General features: G+C 51.7%; 1 protein-coding gene across 3 annotated transcripts in view; it reads left to right on the forward strand.

Moving 5' to 3' along the window:
* RPA2 (Replication protein A2) overlaps positions 1–15823 on the forward strand; it is a 36377-nt gene that overhangs the window by 8326 nt on the left and 12228 nt on the right. The window lies entirely within an intron of this gene.

Raw genomic sequence — 15823 nt, forward strand, 5'->3', positions numbered from 1 at the left:
GAAAAGCAGTCTGGTATATATATCTACAGCCGCTATGACCGTGGGTTTTCATCATCTTCTCATACACACGCTTTTTCACTTGAACCATTGTTGTATCGACACACGTGTGACCGTCTAATCATGCTGCACAAAATCGTACATGGATCGACCAACATTCAGGAGCCTACCTTGTGGGAAGCCTGCTAAATTCCCGCCGTGGCGTCTGCGTGGCATTCCGCGTCGCTCTCTTTCCCTTTCTCCCGCCTCGGGCGGCGGAGAGACGGCTGGTGGCTAATCGCTGTCATTCGGCCGCAGCTCCGCCCCCGGCTTCCCAAGGGCCTTTGCCATTGGTGACTTTTGGCGGGAATTCGGGACCCGTTTGGGGTGGTTGCGCGGCGCGCGACCGTCCGAGCGGGGCCCAGAGAGAGAGACCCCTCCGAGACAGCGTAAGGTGCGTACGTTACTGTTCGTCCGGGCCGGCCTCTGCCGTTCGGACCAGTTCATACTCGAGCTCGCCAGCATGGGTCCTCGATCCGCCGCGGCTCGAGCCTGTCCAGGGGTCCAACGACCTCTGACAGGCGCAACTTGCGTTGACTGCCCACTCTCTCTCGCAAACGGCCCAACGGCCGACACGAGAGAGATCACAGCACTGCCGCGGGGACAATCTCCTGCAGTGGCGTGCTAGCGGCGCGCATTTCTCTTGTTGCCCCGAGCGCGCACCGGAGCCTTGCTCTGAGCGCGCCCCGTGACGGGGTGACTGTTGAGTGTGTGTATGTACCGCTGGAGGACGGCGTCAATAAACGTCTCCTTTGTGAACTTGGAGGCCTGTTTCTTGCGGCGAGCCGCTCTCCTCTCTGCAGAGGTTGAACGCCGCCGCAGCGGTGCCCCAGGGTGCGTGTGGTGACGGCTGATCGGGGCCCTTGGCTCGCGCGAAGCTCGAACCCGCGGTGGGTAGTGGCCTGTGCCTACTGAGAAACCCACAACTGGCGCCCAACGTGCTAAGTCACTGGCTCTTAGCCTTTGATAGCACATTTGCCGAGCAGGTCGCCTTGACGATCACGCTTGCGCACCATGTCTGCCACCCCCATCGGGGCACTCGGCAGCTACGTGTCGGCTCCCTTAGGAGTCGTAGCGTCCTTTGATCCGTTGGCTGCTGTTTCTTCAAATAGCCAAACTCCGTGGTTGGCCGCGGCCCCCATTGGGGCATACGGCAGTACAACCCCCAACGTCGATCACGCAGCTCCCATTGGAGCTGTATCGGGAGCACCCCGCGGTGCACCCATCAATCACATGCCTCCGCTGTGCGTGCTTTGCACCCCGTGCGAAAGCGGTGCGTGCGACGCTGCCGCAACCGGCCGTCCTGCACAGCAGCAGCCGTGCCCCGCGAGCAGTCAATTCTGCTCTGGGAACGGTGAGGCGCTGGCCCGGCTCCCTGTGGAAACTGCGCCGCTCATCGAACTGGGCGCCTTGCCTCCTGCGTTCGTGCAGCCCGCCCAAGCCTCCTCTGAGGCCGGGGCGCAGTCGCTGCTAAGAAGTGCTACCCAGATGATTCAGTCGCTGTCAGGAGCGGCTGAGACGCTTTTGGCCGCGCCGAAGGTGTCTCACCCCGCGGTCAAGTTGCCCATGCCAACATACCGCGGGTATGATGACCTCCTCAGTGCCCGGGATTTCCTTGAGTCCCTCACCTATTACCGGAGAGCTATGGGTCTCACTGATCAGGTTGTGCTTGCACACATCATCCCCGCAGCACTGACTGACACCGCAGCTAGGTGGCATCGGCTTTCCGGCCACCGGGCAGCGACTTCTCGAGGAGTTCCGTGCAGCATTCTTGCGCGAATTCCTGCCCGCTGACTATGAGCGTAGGATGCGGCGAGAGTTGGAGCTCCGTACACAGGCTCCGGATGAGTCACTCCTGGAGTACGTACGTGCGATGGAGGACCTTTTCTCAATCGCCGAGCCCAGAGCCTCGAACGAGGAACGTGTGGAAAGGACGATCAGGCAGACACATCCGACTTTTTCGGCATACCTGTGCGGAGGCCGGTTCCGAGATTTTGAGGAGCTGGCCGCCGAGGCAAAGCGCATTCAAGGCGACATTCTCGCCGCGCGCGCCTATCGTCCGCCACCGCCGGCAAGCGAGGCCCTCGAGCCACGCTGTGCATGGAGAGGGGCCATGCCCCTACCCAACCGGCGACCACCCGCACACGCTGCCTCTGCAGCCATTAGCGGGCAAAACGAAGTATGGGAGTTGAGCGAACGAGCTCTCGATCCCTAATCCTACAGGAGACGGACAGCCTGCGCTGCACCATTTTCTGGATCGCCTGCCGAGGGACGCCAAGCGCCCCGACGCACAGCGGAGGGGGAAACCCGAATCAGCCGGCCTTTTGGCCGTGCAACGGGCGGAACCAGGCAGGGAGAGGCGCCATTGTTCCGCGACCAAGCTCGCGGCGGTGCGCGCTGTTTCCGCTGTCAAGAGACGGGGCACTTAGCGAGAGAATGCCCCGTAACCAGGCCTCCTTTGAGGCAGGGAAATGGCGGCGCGGGTCGGTCGTAAAGGGACGACCGGCCCAATCCTTGCTAATCCCCTCAGCGTACAGAGCAAGCTGCCTTGCTAATGCGCACGCGCCGTTTATTCCGGTCACCATTGCTGGCCGCGAATTTTTGGCGTTACTGGATACGGGAGCCACTGCCTCCTTGTTCGGTGAAGAGGTGTTGTCCCACTTGCAAAAGCACTCGGTGCGCTTGCGGGACTGCCGTACGACATTCAACCTTGCGAAAGGCGTAGCCCATTCGGCTGGCGCCGCGAGGCTGACTGTCAGGTGGGGAGAGCGGACGAGACGCACGCGTTTCATCCACCTCCCCGGCCTCAGTGTGCCCGTGATTCTCGGAAGGGACTTTCTCCTGAAAACCGGGATCGTGGTGGACATTGCGAATGGCGGCTATCGCGACGGACCATTTTCCCAGCTGAAGCCGTTCATCTGCCCACCGGCGTCAATAACTGCCTGCGCAGTGAAGGCGTTCGGAGAGTGCCACGCTCAGCGACCAGGGCCAAGCCCTTGTGTCGAGCGTTCCGTCGTTCACGCTCCCCTTTGGGACCGAGTGGCGCGGCACGACCAGGCACCACATCCGCTGGCCGCCTTTGCGGTAACGTTGGATGACACTCAGAAGGCTCGTTTGACAGCACTGTTGTGTCAGTACGATGAGCTCTTCACGGATCAACCTGGCTGTACTAATTTAGTGAGCCACAAGATCCATACCCGAGATGCGCTTCCTTTGAAGTTTAACCCCAGACCCGTCAGCCTTGCGAAAAGGCAGCTGATCGATGGGTTGCTGGATGAGATGCTGTCGGCGGACATTATCCGTCGCTCGTCCAGCGCCTGGGCGTCTCCGGTTGTGTTGGTGCCTAAGAAAGATGGCAGCCACCGGTTGTGTGTGGATTATCGCCGTCTGAATGCGCTGACTCGAAAGGATGCCTATCCGCTCCCGACGATCAGCTCAATCGTAGGAAACCTGGGCAGTGCGCGGTACTTTTCCACGCTAGATGCCTCCAAAGGTTACCTGCAGGTCCAGATGGCGGACGCTGACCGGTCTAAGACCGCGTTCACGTGCCACAGAGGGCTGTTTGAGTTCACTCGCATGCCCTTCGGTCTCTGCAATGGTCCTGCGACTTTTCAGAGGCTCATGGACCGCGTCCTAGGGGAAGCTAAATGGTCTCACGCCATGTGCTACCTGGACGATATCGTGATTTATTCACGAACCTTCGATGAGCACTTAGGCCACATTGCCGACGTGCTCGCGAGGGTACGGGCTGCTGGGATGACTTTGAATCCTGCGAAAGCCCAAATAGCGCGGACCCGAGTTCAGTTGCTAGGGTTCACGCTGGGTGAGGGCTCCATTGAGCCCGATGCGGACAAACTCCGAGCCATACTCGAGTTTCCCGTGCCCAAGGACGTACGCGGCCTCCGCCGTTTTCTGGGAATAGCCAATTTCTATCGGTCGTTCATCCCGTCCTGTGCCCGCGTGCAGGCACCCTTGACCAAGCTCTTGGGAAAGACTGCCGCGTGGCGATGGGGGCCCGAGCAAGAGCGATCATTTCGCCTCCTGTCTAGTGCCATTGCCGAGACAGCGCAGCTCAGGCTACCCGACCTGACCAGACAGTTCGTAGTCCAGACTGATGCGAGCGATCTGGGTTTAGGAGCAGTTCTCCTACAGGATTTCGATGGCGTGCTGCAGCCGCTGGCCTTTGCCAGCCGCTCCTTACTGCCCTCGAAGAGGAATTATTCCGTGACCGAGAAGGAGTGCCTCGCTATTGTGTTTGCACTGCGGAAATTCGACGTGTACCTTGACGGAACGCAATTCGTGGTGCAGACAGACCACAGTGCGCTCAGTTGGCTGATGCGGCTCCGCGAGCCTGCGGGTCGGCTGGCGCGCTGGGCTCTCCTGATACAGCATTACGACTTTTCGGTGCAGTATCGAAAGGTAAGCACGAACGTGGTAGCTGACGCGCTATCCCGTGCCCCACTCGCCATCGGCGCCTTGACGCCAGCAGGCGGAGCGGGCGAAAAAGCGGACGAACCGCCGGGCGGCAAGGAGGGGGAGCCCGCAAACGGGCTAACCCATTCCGCTAACCAGGCAAGCAGCGCTTCGCAAAGCGGGCGAAAGGCAGAGCTCCGCGTGAGCGCCTCGGAGACGCCGTCGCGAGCGGAAATTTTGCCTGCAAACCTGAAGGGGGACGAGACCAGGCCTCCCTCTGGGGTAACTGGAATCGTTTTCAGCTGGAAAGAGCTGCTGAAAGCCCAGCAAAATGACCCCATGTGTTGCGAAATGAGCGACGGTCTCAGGGAGACGGAGCGCCGGGACGCTACTTGTATTGTAGCGGGCGCAGGGGGTAAAAGCCAGCGTGTGTCGCGGCGAGCCCCGGGGGATTCATATTTGCTGGACCATGACGGGCTCGTGCTGAAATACATAGCCACCGATGATGAGTCCATTAACCCGTTCAAGGTGGTTATCCCCAAAATTCTGAGAGGCGCACTGTTGCGATTTTCTCATGACGAACCACTGGCCGGTCACCTGAGTGGCTCCAAAGTTTTTGCAAAACTGAGTCAATCGGTGACGTGGCCCGGCATGAAGCGTGACATTTTCCGCTATTGCCGTTCCTGCCATGTCTGTCAAGCCGCCCGGAATGATGAAACCAATTGACAGTGTGCGTCCGTGGCAGATGGCCACCTGCGATCTGATGGGGCCTTTCCCCAGGAGTAAGCAGGGGTTCGTTCACCTGATGGTAGTAGCTGACCATTTTTCCAAATGGGTCGAGTTGTACCCGCTTCGGAAAGTGTCAGCACGAGCGGTGCTGGATAAACTCCAGGAAGTGTTCTGTCGGTTCGGCTTTCCGGAAAGACTGATCATGGACAATGCGTCCTATTTCACCGCTCGGGTGTTCGGTAACACGTGCCGTTCCCTCGGAATTGAGCACTACACCACTTCACCCTACCATCCCCAGTCCAACTTGACCGAGCGAATCAACCGAACGCTCAAGCCAATGCTGGCGGTCTTTGCCGAGTGTCAAAAGGACTGGGCAGACCATTTGTGCGAATTTGTGTTCGCCATTCGAACAGCTCAGAATCGCTCAACTGGTTTCTCTCCCGCCTTCCTCAATTTCGAGAGGGAGCTGGCGAATCCGATGTCAAACGTCGTGCAGAGCCAGCTCGGGGATGAGCAGACGCGGGCAGACTGCTCTGCTTATGCGTCGACGCTTCGGGACCGGCTTGGTCGGGCTCTCAACAGAGCAAGGCAGAGTTTGGCGGCAGCCAGAGCCCAACAGAAGGCTCAGTATGACCGCAAGCACCGCAGCCTGACGTTTCAGGCGGGCGATCTTGTCCTGAAGCGCAACCACGTTCTTAGTGATGCGAGCAAGGGGTTCTCAGCCTTGCTCGCTCCTAAGTGGCTTGGTCCGTACCGAGTGGTCAGAGTCTGGTCGCCGCTCGCGTACCTGCTGGAGGATCCCCTTATGGGGAAAACCAGCCGTGCCCACATCGCAGACCTGAAGGCCTATGCGTCACGGTCTGACGAGTTTGCGTCGGTACCCATTGGTATCACAAGCAAACGCAAAGGCACAACTGGTGCTGCGGAACGCAACCATACCGAGCACCGGTACAATCTGAGGCGACGGTCACCGATGTGATTGATGCCGGATGGCGGACTCTTCCGCAACCGAAGGCACGCAGCCTCAGCTAGCTGGCGAGCTTTCTCGTCGGGCCCTACTCCAGGTGAAGCACGGCGGTTTCTTTTTTTTTTGTTTGCCGCATGCTCAGTTCCAGCCTTGTGCAGTTATTTAGTCGTTTGTTTGTTTTAGTCAGTCTGTAGCATGTTTTTGTTTCCAGTTTATTCGTTGTTTCTTCTAGTGTTCCGAGATCTGTACATATGTAATATACGTTTGCATTGGCGTTCAGTTTCTTAAACCAGACTTGTACATATGTAAAGTTCAACCTACTCGCGATTGCACTTTAGCGCAGAGATGGCCTTCTTTTATACAGAGCGCCTTGTTTTCATTTACGTTCTGACCCCACGGGTGCGGCCTGCCTCGCGAACATGGGACCGGCTGGTTCGCGGAGGGGTCGGCGAAAGTCTCCCCTTCCGGCTGGGGAGTGGTTTGCTCGTTAAGGAGCGAGTGTCTCGCGGCATGGTTTTTTGTGTGGCTATGGGGAGCGTGAAGAGTGCGTCTGTGTGTCCTTTGACCCCTGCCACGGCGCCTCGGGACGATTCCGACAAGCGGGTCGTTGTCACTGATGAATGTCCGCTTCAGTGCCGGTGCGTGCCTGGGATCATGTGCGTGTTCCCAAGATCAAAGGCAACGCTGAGAGGGAGGCCAGCCCGGCGTTCGCCGCGCTGTTGGCCCCCGGAGTGCCGGCGCCTAGCGGCGGCCAGGCAAGTGGTCCACCGGGATCGGAAACTCTAGGCGAGGAGGTGTCGGGCTGCGGGTCCTCTTCGGGATCGTCGAGTGTCGTCGACGTCGTCATGCTCAACTTTGATGACCTTGTGGAGGACATGGGACCGCCGTCAATAAATCGTCCACAGGGACCCTGAAGGCAGCAAAAGCGTGAGTTGGCCGCCGACAGGCCCAATGGGCCGCGCCACCGAACATTATGAGGCTGCAGGCCACCTGTCAGCTGGCCTTGTGTACAGTGTACAGTGTAGTTAGTTTTGTGTTGCGAGTGTTGTTTGTTTTCTGTTCTGATTTTTTTGTCGTTTGAGTTATGGCTCGAACTGAAGTGTGGTAGTTTTATATGGATTAATTTTTTATTTTTTTTTATTTTGCCGCACGCTTACGCCGATGGGTAGGAGGGCATTTAAGGAGAGGAGGATGTGGGAAGCCTGCTAGATTCCCGCCGTGGCGTCTGCGCGGCATCCTGCGTCGCTCTCTTTCCCTTTCTCCCGCCTCGGGCGGCGGAGAGACGGCTGGGGGCTAATCGCTGTCATTCGGCCGCAGCTCCGCCCCCGGCTTCCCAAGGGCCTTTGCCATTGGTGACTTTTGGCGGGAATTCGGGACCCGTTTGGGGTGGTCGCGCGGCGCGCGACCGTCCGAGCGGGGCCCAGAGAGAGAGACCCCTCCGAGACAGCGTAAGGTGCGTACGTTACTGTTCGTCCGGGCCGGCCTCTGCCGTTCGGACCAGTTCATACTCGAGCTCGCCAGCGTGGGTCCTCGATCCGCCGCGGCTCGAGCCTGTCCAGGGGTCCAACGACCTCTGACAGGCGCACCTTGCGTTGACTGCCCACTCTCTCTCGCAAACGGCCCAACGGCCGACACGAGAGAGATCACAGCACTGCCGCGGGGACAATCTCCTGCAGCGGCGTGCTAGCGGCGCGCATTTCTCTTGTTGCCCCGAGCGCGCACCGGAGCCTTGCTCTGAGCGCGCCCCGGGACGGGGTGACTGTTGAGTGTGTGTATGTACCGCTGGAGGACGGCGTCAATAAACGTCTCCTTTGTGAACTTGGAGGCCTGTTTCTTGCGGCGAGCCGCTCTCCTCTCTGCAGAGGTTGAGCGCCGCCGCAGCGGTGCCCCAGGGTGCGTGTGGTGACGGCTGATCGGGGCCCTTGGCTCGCGCGAAGCTCGAACTCGCGGTGGGTAGTGGCCTGTGCCTACTGAGAAACCCACAACCTCACTGATCACTCCTGCTGCCCAAGTTACCCGACGGACTCACCCACTGACCATAGTTCCTTTCATCCCGTCCATAAATTGTTTTAAGTTTTCGTTTTTCCACACACTGTTGAATTGTGGAATAACTTAGATGGCTCTTTGCGTTCACTGCCAACTAGTCAGTTTAAGCTAGAACTGCCTACCCATGTTACTTGACATTGTTGTATCATGCTTTGTAACCCACCTCTGCTATGTCTCTAACAAGAAACAGCAGTATTTGTAAATAAGTAAATAAATAAATGACAGTGATACCAGGCCTCTAAAGGGGTCAGAGCAGCCGAAGTAGAGACTATGAATTAGCTCTGGATTGATTTAAGTCATAGTGGAACCTACCTTTTATACTTGTGAATGAGCTGCACTTTTTTTTTCATATTTTCTGAGGTGTAGGTTATGCACAAATCAGGCCCATAGCTACATATTAACACACTGTGGTGCCACTGCGACTACTGTGTTAGATAATTAAGGGGTGATGTGGGGATCAGATTGCAAAAATCACGAAAAAAATCGATTTTTGAAAAGTACACTTTTGGTATCTACAACACTCCTTCTATGTTGTACTGGAATATTTCACCCAAAAGTAAACTCTTAAGCGCTCCAAATAAATATATTTGTCGGTATCTATGCATAGACAGTGTGTGCTAGTTTAGAACTTTCAGGCTTGTTTTCTCGAAACGTTTTGAGCTTAATACCTTGCTTGTGGAAAGAATGGCACAGCAGTGGGTGCATGGATTTTTACTCCATTTGTTTTGTTGTAATCACTGAAATGTGGCTTGCATCGAGACAGTCTCAGATTTACTATTCAGGCTCATATGTTTTTATTACATCATAGTTAGAGCATGATACATTCTACACATAAAGAGAAGGTGCATATTGTGAGCTTTAAAAAAAGAGCAGAGGAATGAAAAAAGAAATTAGTCTTCATTTACACCACACTTCTTATTAACAAATATTAAAAGCATTTACAGACCTGTAGCTTGTTTTGTTGTCATGCTAAGCTTTCCACGCGCAATCAACATGTGAACAACATGTAAACAGTGTTAAAATGGAATCTACTGAAGATGTCAGTGTGAAACTTTAAATCTGACTGATGTTATTTCAAGTCAGTCTGCCAAATTTCATTTCTCTAAGTAAAAAAATAGAAAAGTTTACCTTTAATCCCATCTTCCCCCCTTAAAGCGCTGGCGACAGATACGAACATTTTATTTCACCATTCATCACCACTTTCGCGCTAATCACCGTCGCACGGGCTCGCCTCATTGGCGTGCTCCCAAAGTTGGTCTTCCTCTGTGCCGTCCATGGCGTTTGACAGCCCCATGACTCTAAAACTCTTTCAGATGGTGTTCGCTGACGACGAACACCACGCGTGCAGAATCCAAGCGCACACTTGCTGGAGGGACGCGCGCTTCAGCTGCCCCGTCGGAGTTGCTCTGTGGTTGCCCGCGGTCATCCACTCACAGTAGCAGCGCCGAAATTCCGTCTTGAATGGCCGGTTGACGCAAATATCGAGCAGTTGTAGCACGCTTACCAGGCCACCAGGAATTACGACCAAGTCTGTTCGGTAGTCTGCCAGCCGAGTCTTCACTCAGTCTGTAAGGTGCACTGTAAAGCTGTCGAGCACGAGAAGGGCTTTGCGGCATAGTAGTCCTCCTGGTCGGTTCTGCCACACTGTTTTCAACCAATGCATGACCAATTCGTCGGACATCCAACCTTTTTCTTGCACCTGGACTGCGATACCCCAGGGGAACTTGAACTTCTCTTGGCAGAGTCTTTCTCTTAAAGGCAACGTAGGGTGGAACTCCTTCCATCAGCAGTGATGCAATGGGTCTTATCAGCATAGCCTATCTGTGAGAGGTTGTACTCATGCCCCCGCTGAAGTGTGTTGACAGAGTGATGAAACTTCATTATTTGGTCCTCGTATTCGGCTGGCAGCTTCTGGCACGTCGTTCGATGGCGTATGAAGAGTTGGTGCCATTTCATAAAACATTGAAGCCACCCTTGACTGCGTTTAAAGTGTGCAGGTCTAATGTTCATATGCTGAGCGATAGCGATTGCTTTCATGCGGATAATTTTTGAGACACCGCGAAGCCGTTGCTCCTAGTAGTGCAAACATACTTGATGAGGTCCTCTTCAAGTTTTGGGAATTTGCACTGTTTTCTACGGAAAGCCTTCCGCGTTTGGGTAGTCTCAGCAAGGTCTTGCATTTGCATACACCAGCAGTGAATACACTTTTCGTCAACATCAAACTTGCGCTTGGCCTCCTGTTTACCGTGTTCCTCAGCGTGTTTTGCCACTTAAAGTTTGAAGCCTGCAGTGTAGGGCAGTCCGCGCTTGCTCGTTGCCTTTTGTTAGCATTCAAAATCACGCAGCCTGCCACACGACGGCACACGCAACACAAAGAATCCACAAGCAGTCCATACTCTTCTGAACGAAGCACCGGATAACAAAGAGCAAAATGGCGCTGGGCAAGGCACCGTGAAAACCTTAAACAGAAATCCGCAGAAACGTCGTGTTGTGCAACAGTGATGATAATGGATGCGGTGTGGAAAAAACTAACTTGTGCCATCTTGTAGCACTCTGCGAGACTGGGCACGTTTTTGGCACGTTTTAGTTTTTCTTTTTCTTTTTTGCGCCCAAAAGTGGGGGATGCGGGCTATACACGAGGGCAGCTTATATACGAGTATATATGGTATTCACTGGAGATGCGTCTGGCGTCACCTATCGCTACCAAATGCAAATATCCTATGGAGCTGTTTTAGTAAAAAGAGGCTGAGTGCTGCCGCTGAAACGGTGCTGCTAGCCTTCACATCAAGAAGCGACAGCTTTGCTCTCTCCATGAAGTTCATGTGAACAATTTTGTCACCTTGTTTTGGCCAAGGCAGTGTTGGCTCTGGTGTGCACAGTGGCTCTATTGGCTCCCGTTGTGCGTTGTGCAATGTTGAATTGTGCTGTTTGTGACAGAAAAGTGCCCTATCAGCACCTGTTGAGTGAAATTGTGCCCCCATTGCTATCCGCTGCTTGTGGCGACGCAATGAAGAAAGGTATGCTGGGGCGAGCGCAGAGCCTTATCAAAGCAGGAGTGGCTGGAAGAAACGTGGACGTTGAATCCAGCCACATACTATTGGCTGAAGCAAATATAAGCCTTGCAGACATCAAAAAGCTTGCAGACGTAAACGAACAGCTGCAAAACATGTGAAGGCTGGACAATGCCTTTTGGTAAACCATAACAAAAAGCTAGGCTATTTGTTGTCATTGCTAATAAAGTGCATCATGGTATTTGTAGAAGCTCATTGTATCATTGATTGGGTGGATACTTGAGAATCACTGGTATAAATAATATTTTGTATTTACTTCTTGTTTAAAACAGCTCCAAATAATGGTCAGAGAAGCCAACAGCAACAAATATGTCAAAACGCTAGGCGTCTATTTTTCAGAGATTATGACATGGGATGCACATGTAGAATACTTAGTCACAAAGCTCTCATGCACTATAGGTTCCATACGTCCACATATTTCAGTATTTCCCCTCAATTAATATTCTGCTATACAATGCACTCTTTTCCTCTATTTTAAACTATTGCTCGCTAGTGTGGGCAACCGCAACTGGAGAAATTATCACTAAGTTAATACTCCAAAAAAAAGCCATCAGACTAATTTTTAAAGCTCAGAAAAAAGGTTAGATCTGCGTGAATTAGACACAACAGGAGAACAGGAACAAACACGACAACACCCTGTTCCTGTTCTCCTGTCGTGTCTAATTCGCGCAGTTCTAACCTTTTCTCTGCAATGAACCAACTAGCCCGCAAGAACGTTCTACTTCTAAAGCTCCTTTCCTCGTGCACACAGGGTCATTATTTAAGCAGCTAAAAATCGTCAAAATGACATCTTTGTATAACTACAGGCTTTCCCTACTATATAGACCTCCTGCATGTTTGTAAACAAACGAGGTGGCGCTGCAGTCGCTAGCGAGCTCGTGGTAGGCAAAAGGTCGGGGAGTGGCGTCGCGGATAGGTGTTGAGCGCGGGTTTTCAAGGCTTGTAGGCTCGTTTCCAGTTTCTGCGAATTATAGCAATGGTCGATGCTTCGAACTTAGTAATTTGTTGAAGTACACGAGCTCGCGTTGGCCACGTGCGGCCTACAAAGAGAAATAGTTTGCCACTGTATTGTATATATGGTTAGTAGTAAACATGTAGAAAGCGTTCCTGCCGTTTATTTATGCGCTAGGCATTGAATAAAACAAGTTTTGACACTCTGCACTAATGTCACTGCACTAGTTTAGCACTCTGCACTAGGACAATAGTGAGGGGAAGCGCTGGCCTTGTTTCGTCGGAGCAGACATGCGCTCATCGTCTGCTGACATACGTACATGTCGCGCTGTGCGAAAAGTGGGGACAGCGTCGTGTCCCTGATCTCCTGTCTCGCTTAGTGCTATTTTTAGCCGCATGACCACGCACCAGCCAGGCCGACTTGTCCTCTTGTTAAGCTAGTCGATTTGGTGAAAATTTTTGATTTCTAGAATTATTTTCTTTCCTAAGCCCTAAAGTCTAGTTTCGTGACGAAAAATTATAGCAAAATATTGAGTACAAATTTATAAATTACGCTTTTTAGAAGTGTGGTCGTCAAAAATTGTGAGGTAATTTCTTTGATTTCAGTGCCGCATTTCTTTGACCAAAGCGAAAGCGAAGATGCCATAAACGAGGGAATGAACTTTAAGGTTCGTTTTGTGACCTCTCACATTTTCTGCGACTGGATCACTCACCTTCGTAATTCGCATGAAAATCAAATGATTTCATTTGTCGCAAACTATTCCTGAGACGTTGAGGAGTGTAATAAATCTCTCGATTTTTTTCCCTACACGTGCAGTACTGTGTTAGTTATTTCTTGTATGAAACGTTTTCATGTAACTATGCATGCACACGTATTGATCATATAGAAAAAGAACTAATCGCGTCATCGTACAGAACAGGGCTTTATGTACATGCTGGCATAAAAAAACTGTGCACTATGTATGTACTCAATTATTTGAGACCTCGGGGGGACTTGACGACGGTGTTAATTATAATTACCCAGAACTGCACCAGGTATAGCTATAAATAAAAGCAATTAAACTAGCGTAGGAATTTGATATTTGCATCAAGTTTAGTTACGTATCGCATGCATGAATAACGAAAACACTTTTCATTGCCGCGTCCCCTCTCTCTCGCCACGTGTCTGTTAGTAGCACGCCTGCGGCTGCTTCTTTCCAAACAAGCTTCGCGATCATGTACTACCTCATGAAACATGACACATTCATGATGCAATGAAAAAGCATATGGCGTTTAGCACACTTAAGGTACGCTATTCTAAGCACACCAACGCGACCGCGCAAGATTGACACAACTTACCAGACCTTTCTACTCGAATGAAATAATTAAGTCTTCATATCAAGAAACAGTTTCAAGTAAATATTAAATGTCATAAAACGCGCCATTAAAATATGGTGTGCTATTAACAAAAAAACGCATTCCTTGGGGGCGAGCGAACCTGTCGGCGCCCCGTGCACTCCGGCTCAAGGTGATAAGTGCGTGTGCAGCTGCATGTCTTTTTTTTTCCTTGAGCAATTATCAGCCTACTATCCTGAAGTTCAGGTGAATGAACGCAGTAACTTGCATGCTATTAAGTGCATTGAGTGGCAGTGCCTATCGACTCCCAGACTTCGCGCTTTACTACCGTGGCCCAATGCCTGTTAGCCAGTTTCCGAATGCGGCATTTATGCGCGAGAAACCTATCGAGGCTAATTTAATATTTTTATGTTACTACGCGGATCCAGCAGTGACGCAGCTGGTCAATACATGCTGCTTCTGCAGTGCACAGGCTTGAATCAGCCGCCGGTAGCTGCGGCAGCTGCGGTAGGCACGGGCAAGCGAAACCTGTTTTGCCTACCATGCGAAAGTCGCTGCTAACATCAGCGCCACCGCATCTTCCTGACGTCGCGGGGTGAAGGAGGTCCATAGACAAGGCATCACCAAGAAGGACAACACACTGACATTATTAGTGGCAAAACCCAGAACATTGGCATATTACTGGCTGCCACAAACTATGGCAAGCAGATGCTTCGCAACAGGCTTCCTCTTCTACTTATTCAACACTCACACAATAATGGAAAAGATTTTACAGTTATTCCTGTACAACAAATCTGTCAAATGTTTTTATCAACAGTTTGACCATGTCTTCCTCAGTGCTTTTTACATGATTTACCTTGATTTTTTTTTGTGCTTTGACTTAAATTCCTTTCAATTTTTATTTATTGACGTAAATAATTCAATCGGTTGATTTATCCTGTGCTGCCAAATGCCGTCAGTAAGGGGGCAGTCGCCCCGTCAAGTTGCTCTCCAAAGCTGCTTTTTCATGGCTGCTCCTTTCCTTGTAAAATAGGAAAAATAAACTCATTATATTATTATTATTATTATTACTAACTACTATGTTAGCCATAGTTTGATTTGTTTAGTTTAATTATGCTTTAAAAATGGCTGTTTCATAGGCAGTGCACCACAAAAATAGTGCGCAGCTGCTCCAAACTGCTCCAAATTGCTCTATAACGCTGCTGCAAAGTGTGTTTTTTGATGCTTCAGAAATTGGACCAAATCGTAGCTGGGCAGTGGCAGCACTGTTTTTAGAATCTCCATGATACGAATCTGACAGGGTCGCGAAAAATGTTCGTATCATCCAGAATTAATAAAATTCATGTGCAGAAGTGCAGGGAAATTTATTCGCAAAGATCTATTTACGGCTGATGGGATTTATTTATGCCTGCGCAACACCACTCGCTGCTTGCGATGTGTACAGCAGTGAGTAAAAAAGATTGGCGCAAGTGACAGACTGCCGGAGTAGCGGAATGGCAACATGCAGCGCTGCGGTTCACAAACATGAAAATAACGAGAGTGCCAGGCCGTTCCTGATTTTCAGTCTAGGGGGAGTTCAACAGACGCATAGCCGGCCAATGCCTGAATCAACACAGTGGCTCACAGACACTTGGGAAGCGGCACGGTTGACAAAGGTTGCTTTGTGCCGGCCTCAACGGCTCTGCACTCTTTCTATCGGCGTGATTCTGCCACTGCGGTCGTCAGTCACTTGTGCTGATCTCTTATACTCGTTACTGTACCACAGCACTGGCGATTGTGCCATTAGCGATGTGCAGGCAGCACTTAGTGCTTGAGGGTGTGGTTGCGGCTAGCGTGTTCGTAAAATTTTGCGAATTCATCATGACATATCCTTGAGATTCTACTGTACTGTGCTTGGTTAAGACTTAAGACTTCAAATTGTCTTTCTTTTTAAAAACTTTGGCTGTCAGTGTAGCAGCTGTGTGCTTTTCTTCCTGTGTGAAGATCTGTGATGCATTACATTTTTTTCTTTATTTCCTGACCGTGCATGCCACTTCTTTGAATGAATGAATGAATGAATGAATGAATGAATGAATGAATGAAAATCTTTTACTGTTCAACGGAGGTCTTAGCAAGCTTGGTGGGTAGAGCCCCTAGTCCAGGGCCCCTGCATCTGTTTTGGCAATGCAGACCCGGTCGATCAGTCTAGCCGTTACCTTTAATGGACAGTTTGGTAAACAGGCATGATGTGCAGGCAAAGGCAGCCTAAATTAGGATGTACAAGAAATGATGCGCA

Source organism: Amblyomma americanum, chromosome 3 (genome assembly GCF_052857255.1).
Source record: "Amblyomma americanum isolate KBUSLIRL-KWMA chromosome 3, ASM5285725v1, whole genome shotgun sequence".
NCBI lineage: Eukaryota > Metazoa > Arthropoda > Arachnida > Ixodida > Ixodidae > Amblyomma > Amblyomma americanum.